The sequence below is a fragment of the Marmota flaviventris genome, chromosome 1 (assembly GCF_047511675.1).
Source record: "Marmota flaviventris isolate mMarFla1 chromosome 1, mMarFla1.hap1, whole genome shotgun sequence".
In the NCBI taxonomy this organism is placed as follows: domain Eukaryota; kingdom Metazoa; phylum Chordata; class Mammalia; order Rodentia; family Sciuridae; genus Marmota; species Marmota flaviventris.
Window position 1 is genome coordinate 35,459,477 of NC_092498.1, and position 7,760 is coordinate 35,467,236.

The 7,760-nt window shown below is 37.2% G+C and overlaps 1 pseudogene; it reads left to right on the forward strand.

Moving 5' to 3' along the window:
- The first annotated feature begins 1,680 nt into the window (after window positions 1-1,680).
- LOC114106053 (large ribosomal subunit protein uL24 pseudogene) lies at window positions 1,681-2,154 on the forward strand (annotated as a pseudogene).
- Window positions 2,155-7,760: the final 5,606 nt, after the last annotated feature.

A 7,760-nucleotide genomic window follows, 5' to 3' on the forward strand; every position in this document is an offset into this window, starting at 1 on the left:
AAGCCTTTAAATTAGAAATGGCTTCATAAGATTCTGGATCCTATTGTTTGCAGAAAAAAAAAAATTCTCATGCAGAAAGAACCGTGGGGGAGTGAGTGCTTTCTAGGACATGAGTCTGCTTCTGTACCCACTTACATTTCACCTCTTGCTCACATTTTTTTTCAGTAAACATTTCAAAAATGATATAAGTGGCTACATTTTAAAATTGCTTGGTAGACGGCTGCTCAGAAACAAAACAGTGCTATAGAGGTTTTGAAATATTTGGCAAGAGGTTGGAGTAATTTGGCACTGACTCTGGGAGGTATGTGTCCAGGTGACATCTGGCAGTGAATGTGGGGTGAGTTGGTCCATTTTAGTCAAGGGCCTCCAAAGACCTTCTCACAGGTGAAAAATAAGGAGCTTATGTCCTTCCAGTTCAGACTTTGGACAGAGCTCTTGGTTTTAAGACCATCTTCCTTTAAGCTTCAATGATGATCTTGATACACAAAACCCTTGATATTTTCAGTGACACAAGGGAAGTAATTTTTCAGTCTTCCTTGGTAAGAAAAGAAAATGACCAATGTAGAAGGATAATCTTTAGCCTTTGTTGGGTAGAGACCAGGCAGCCTGCATTGGATATGAGTGTGACATTCAGATGGTTCTGCAAGTAGTTAAGCTCATGGAAAGAGCGTGGTGAGGTAAATGCTGACATGACATATTTATCTGGATCGTCTCTAAATCTAGCATGCTAGAAGCCTCTCCTTCTCTTGATATATTGGATGTAATTTCTTAAAACCATGTTAGCACAGATGCATTATATATTTGTGAACATGGACGTTATGTAAGCATGACTGTTAATTAACTTTTCAAGGATGCTAATGACAAATCCACACTCCAGAAATGGTGAACAAGCCTTTATATCATCTACATCAAAAGTCAGCACTCCTAACTCAATACCATCAGTGCTTGAAGGACTGCTATCTGGATCCTCATTACTGAGTTCATTAATCAGCATCAAGGTTAGAATTAGTATTCCACTGATTTAATGAACTATTAGGGTATGAAATGGCTTATAATATTGCATGAATACACCTCTACCACTGCGTGAAGGTAACATAAGACACTGATGAGTCCACCAGCCTTCTACCTTAGGAGTAATCTCTTTAGGCCCAAGTTCCATTCAGTCCTGCATTCACCCCTCAACTGAGAGTTCTGTTGCCTGAGAGTTCACCTGAGTCTTATTAAGGCATTCATCAGCTGTAGATTGGAGGGACCTTCTCAGGCAAAGTGCTGTAACTTGAATCTACTTCTACCTTGTGGAGGGTACCTACAATTACTAACACATACAAATCTAGACCAATATGAATAGTCAAAACATATTACGTTTTAAATGATAAGTCATAATTTATGATGATGATATTGAGATAGAAAGGGATTCATAGTGGAGACTAGGGAAGGGACAGTTAAGGTTGAAAAGAGGGCAAGCACAAGGACAGCCACTTTAACATGCTCTGACATGTTACAAGACAGTCCCTGTTTCTCAAAAAAAAAAAAAAAAAAAAAAAAGGCATACATTTCTATCTCACAGAAAGTGGCAGCATAATCCATATCCAGCCCTCACCCACAGGGGGACAATTGAAATATCAAAAACCAACCAAAAGGAGCTCATCAACTTCTCCTTATGACCCTTTAAAAGAAGGAATGCCACTTTTCCCTTTTGGGACCATTGCTGAAGCCGCAGCAGCCAAAATCAAGTCCAATTCTTTTGTGACTTCTGACCGAAATGTGAACTGTAAAAGGCATTTCAATGCACCTCACACATTCTCAGGAAGATTATGTCCTCCCCTCTTTCCAAAGAGCTGAGACAGAAGTACAAAGTTCAATCTATGCCCATCTGAAATGATAATGAAATCCAGGTTGTGCAAGGACACTGTAAAAGTCATCAGATTGGCAAAGTGGTCCAGGTTTGCAGGAAGATATGTCTATATGGAACCGGTGCAGCAGGAAAAGGGAAATGGCACAACTGTCCATGTGGGCATTCGCCCCAGCAAGGTGGTTGTCACCAAGCCAAAACTGGACAAAGACCACAAAAAGATCCTGGAAAGGAAGGCCAAGTCTCACCAAGTAAGAAAGGAAAAGGGCAAATATAAAGAAGAAACAATTGAGAAGATGTAGGTATAAAGTAATAACCATATTTACAACTTGCATTAAAAACTGCTAAAATGAAAAAAAAAGAAGAAGAAGAAATACCATAACATTTAAATGGCACTCTGGCCCCTCCCAGGTGCACTGCACCTGGAGTTCTAAGTCTTTCTCTTACTTTCCTTTTTATTAGAATTCCTGCTTGCCTGCTTGCCTTGGTGTTTGCGGTATTTATTCTGCAACTCCATGAAACATGAACCTGATCCCAACTCAGGCTGGTAACCATCTTTTAGCCATAAACCTATATGTAGTAAACACAGAACATAAGCCTACAAAAATGAAGTCATCCTAGATATAAAAAAATAATATGATTACAAACATTTGTATTGAATTGATTTAACGTAGGTGGCAGAACATGGGTTATTATCTCAAAGATATTAATAATCCATTCAATAAGCTAGATTACATGTATACATGTATATATGTTTGGGGTAGGCATGTAAAACCATATATAATACAAATAGAGAAATCACATTTTTTAGTCAAAATGTATACATTATGTAATTGGCCACTGAAAAGCCCATGACTAGACAATTATAGGTCACGTTCTTTTATGGTAATAAGATAAAGTTGGAAATAAATAATAAAATGGGACAAAAAGACCTAATTATTAGATAAGGAATGATTTGATTCACTTCAAAGCACATGTCCTCCTTTGAAACACACTAGCAGAAATCAATGTTCCATGCTTGTTGTTGTTTGGACATTGAGGTGTTCCCCAAAAGCTCATATGGGAAACAATGCAGGAATGTTCAGGGGCAAAAGATTAGATCATGAGCTCAATAGTCTAATCAGTGAATTAATCCATTTGATGAATTAATGCATGGTAACTTTAGGCAGGTAAAGTATGGCTGGAGGAGGAGGTCACCTGAAGTGTGCCCTGAGGGATTGATTATATTAACCCTGGCTCCTTGCATTCAAGCCTTTTCTGCTTCCTGGTCTCCATGAGATGAGAAGCTTTCCTGTGCCACATCCTTCAGCCATGATGTTCTGCCTCACCTTAGGCCCAGAGTTGGCAGACCATGGACAAAAGTAAACATTTTCTCTTCTAAATTGTTCTTGTCAGATATTCTGGTCACTGTGATGAAAAGCTGACCTACACAATGCTAAATTTTGGATTATCCCCAAATTGTACAATTTTCCCTGATTCCTTACAAATGTCTAAAAGCCAACCCTAGTAGCAGATGCCACAGAAAATCATAAAACAGATTCAATTTAGCACGACTACGAGCAAAAAATTTTAGGGGAAATTAAACAGAAGATGACCAGGTACCATGACCAAGTTCATGTTCTCTGTAAAGCAGAGAATATGGATGACCTTTTTGAAGTCCTTTTACATCATTTTCATTTTACAGACAGATTAGCATGATGTGGATGTTCCCTATATCGAGTGCTGACTTGTATGCTTAATTACATCCATATTTAAATATTATTGAGTTTTCTCATTAAATTTTCCATACAGAGGCAAGAAGAGTGACAATTTAGTGATTTTCCAGGCATAGGGTTAAAATACTATAAAAAGAATCAAATTTGTGGTAGAAACTTTGGGAACAGAAGGAAGATAGGACTATGTCCATGTTTATTTCTATTCCAATATAGCTACTTGAATTTTATTTGCTTCAAAATTTACTAGACTACCTCTACATATTGTAATGTGACAGTTAAAAAAATAATAGTGGGACATCAGCAAATGTGATGCCCCCATCTGCAGCAGCCAGCACTTTCAGAGGTGGCCCAAGACAAATTATGGATCAAAGGTGGGTTTGGGGCAGCTTTTCACCTTCCACAGAAGTGGACTATAAGGATGAGACGACAGACGCTATTGCCAGCATTTTGGTTGCTAGAGGTCTATTATTTGAAAAAAGCCAACAGTGTGAAATGCTATACTCAGCTCAGCACAAGCGCCTGAGGGCTATTTCTGACAATTCTCTGAATAATTTAGGTGAGTTTCAAGTTTTCAGGTTCTCCAACTTTAAACCACATTGTCTTAGTCAGAGTTCTCCAGAGACAGAACCAGAGGATATATGCAGAGATACACAAAAAGAATTTATTAGGGGAATTGACTCACTTGATTACAGAGGCTGAGAAGTCCCAAGATAGAAATCCCAAAGCTGGCCATCTGCAAGCTGGAGGACCAGGAAATTGGTCAGTGTGACTCAGTCCAAATCCAAAGGCCTCAGAACTGGAGAAGCTGATGGTAAAATTCTCATTTGGAGTCTGGAGGCTCAAGAGCTGGGAAGGTGAGGGGCTGGGGTTGGGGTGGGTGGGATTGTGCTGGTGTTAATCCCAACAACTGGAAAACTTGGAGCTCTGACATCCAGAGGCAGGAGGAGAAAGGCTACTCTGCCAGAAGAGAGAAAATTCACGCATCTTTTTCTTCTTTTTGCTATATTTGGGCCACAAGCCAATAAGATCGTGTCTGCCCATTTTGGGGGCGGATACCCACTCACACTGTCCGCCCACTCATAGGCCAACCTCCTCTGGAAACACCCTCACACATACCTGAGGCAATCCAATCACTCTCACCCAAAGCAGAGCCAGCTGGGTTTCCCTTTCAGCAGAACAGGGAGGCTCAGGGCTCAGGGCTTACTGAAGCACTAAGAATAAGTAATGTTTTATCAGCTATGTGACCATCCTTTAATCCAATCGAGCTGACAATTAAAATTAATCAACCATCAGATTGAAGGATTCATTTGACAAACACTTAAAACACTTAATGAGCAACCACTACATTCCAGGCACCTTGTTAAGTACTAAAAGTCCAAGTGGCTGAAATCTATCAGATTTATGGTTAAATCTTAGTGGAAAGTATAAGAAAGAGAAGGATCTAATTTAAACAAATACAAACATAGGCTGCTTTCAAAAAAGCAACCATTTCTTTAATGAGTATTTCTGTGCTTCCCTGAACCTAACACGAAGGTCTTCATTCTGGTTGCTGGTGAGAACTGTTGGTGTTTGTTAGGAGGCTAACACATCTGTGCCCCACAGTGACCATCTCAGGAGGCACTGCACTTGCTATGGTTTATATTCAAATTCTCTAAAGCATCTACTCTTTCCTGTCCTGGATTTTCCAAAATTTATGCATTCCTGAAAGCCAAGTCTCTTATTTTGTGTTTTTGATTGCTTTTGACTTTAAAATGCCATTTATTTACATCGTATTTTGGACAGATACACATTTGATTTAATTCCTGTTTCTCTTACCCAAGGACATTTGCCCATGAGAAGCCTCCGGGTCACATTGGTCATCCCTAACCCTTCCCATTCTTGCCTATAGCACTCCATATTGTTAGAAATTCATATGTTCTTAGTCCATTGGGTGTACTTTAGATTTTACCAATGACCATGTGATTCTGAATGCATAGTATCTATTGCCTTTGTTATTAATTTTATAAGTTTCTGATTTGTCTTTCTAAACAGATTGTAAACTGCTTGTCTGCTAACTCATCTTTCTGCCAATTAAAGAAGGGGCTATGCCATTTTATTTTTACTTATTAAAAACCCTAAAGTTCAATTGCCCCTGCCTGTTGAAGCTTATTTATTACCACAAGTTTTACAAGTACACAAGGAAAAAGGAAACATTTTCTGAAATCTCTACTTAAAAGCACACAATTCCAGATTTTTCTTCCAGGCACTTTTAAGCAAATTTTCAAGTTGTTGCATGAATTATTTCCAAGAAGTATGTTTTTAAAAGTATTGCTGATTAATTCTATATGCATTTAAAATTAATTAAAATCCCCCATTATTGTGAATGTTTTAGTACATCTTCACAAGTTATAGGAAAACTGGGCATTAGAGTGATGCCTAACATCCCTTGGCAGGACATTCTATAAAATGTTCTTTCAAGAAGATGATTACATTAAGGACTCTGTGACTTAGTTCCATCTGTGGCTAATCATAAGCAAGGTAGCTTGAATCAAGATTGGAGAGATTTATGATGCCTTTTTTTCTTGACAATTTTCAAAAGCATTTTATATTTTCTCACTTGGGGTCTCTATGTGAAAGTTTACAATAGAAAAAAAAGGTCATAAAATAATATATGTTTGAAAGGATTATCTAAACCCAATGAGTTGTTGACTCAATTACTTTAAGGACCAAAAAAAAAGAGGTAATAAAAATCCACTTATTAATGCAATTAGGGGTTAAAAAAAAAGGCAAATGATCAAAATGCAAATTTGATAAATGGTTTTGCTTTGTTGAAAAGTATTTGAGTTGTAAGAAATAAAACTCCTTCATAATAGTTTGGGGTGGGGGAAAATTTAATGAAAGGATAAAAAATATATCACAATGGCTTTTGCAGCTAGCAGTTATAGCAAAACCTCAGAAAGTGAACAGGAGACTTCATCTTTGAGTGGCATGGCCTTACTTCTTCGCTTATTTTATGGTATCTATTTTATTTTTCTTACTCCTTCTCTGCAGATTAACTTTTTATGTCTACTGAAGACATGGCTGCCCCAGTAATTTTCATATCATTTTTTCAATCCCACTACTTAAAAAAATTGATAAGAATCTGTTCCCAACTCTCTGGAGAGAGTATTTGGTTGATTCATTGTGTTTCACAAGACTAAGGATGTCCCCAGGTCCACTGAACTATGGCTAAGAAGTCCTTGGGTGGATTTTCCAGCTATGCCAGATGCGAGGAGCAGACCCACTGCACAGACACAGGGAGGACAGATGAATTGGTCAGTGTGAATGACGAATTAAGTGAAGTTTCCAGAACATATAATATGGATAAAGGGCAAAGATGGAAGGTGATTACAACATCTGAGAACAGCAACACCCCCAATAACAGTAATAAATACAGGCTGAATGTCCCTTATCCAAAATACTTGGGATCAGAATGTTTCAGATTTGCAATATTTATTTATTGATTGATTGATATTTGCATAAACTTTACTGGTTGAGTGTCACTAATTGAAAATCCAAAATGTTTATTAAAAGTCTTAAATTTTGGAGCATTTCAACCAGTGAAGCATTTTTAAGCAATTTGGATATTTTTTAAATTAGGGATGCTCAAAGAAATATGTGACCTGATATCTGTGTGAAATACTATAGTTGCCTCAACACAAGGACCTGAAGGTTATTTCTAGTAATTCTGGTAAAGAACATCACTTTCTTAAACATAATTAACCTCTACCATAATAATTTATTTTAAGTTAGAATAAAATTAATTATTTCTATGTTCATTGACTGAAATTTATAATATCACACTAAACATATATAATTTACATTTCAGTTGTAAGTCAAAACATTGAGAATGTTGAGTGTGGGATAGATGGTGGTAGCAGGTATGTATATGGAAAAATATATAATATGGCCAGTTTCACTGGGAAATGAAAGTTACCCATGTAAAACAAATAAGGAAAAAATCATGATTATATTTATAATATTATCTATATAATAAATGGTTATATTAGATGATGCAAACTGTAGGATCATATGACAATAAAAAAGAAATGAGGCTTCCACTTTCACTAATGGAAAACCAACACTTACTCAGATGACACCTATAAAAAATGGGGAGAAATTGTTGGCATCATATAAGGTAGTGAAATTTATTAGGTCAAGATTCTGGAGAAGAT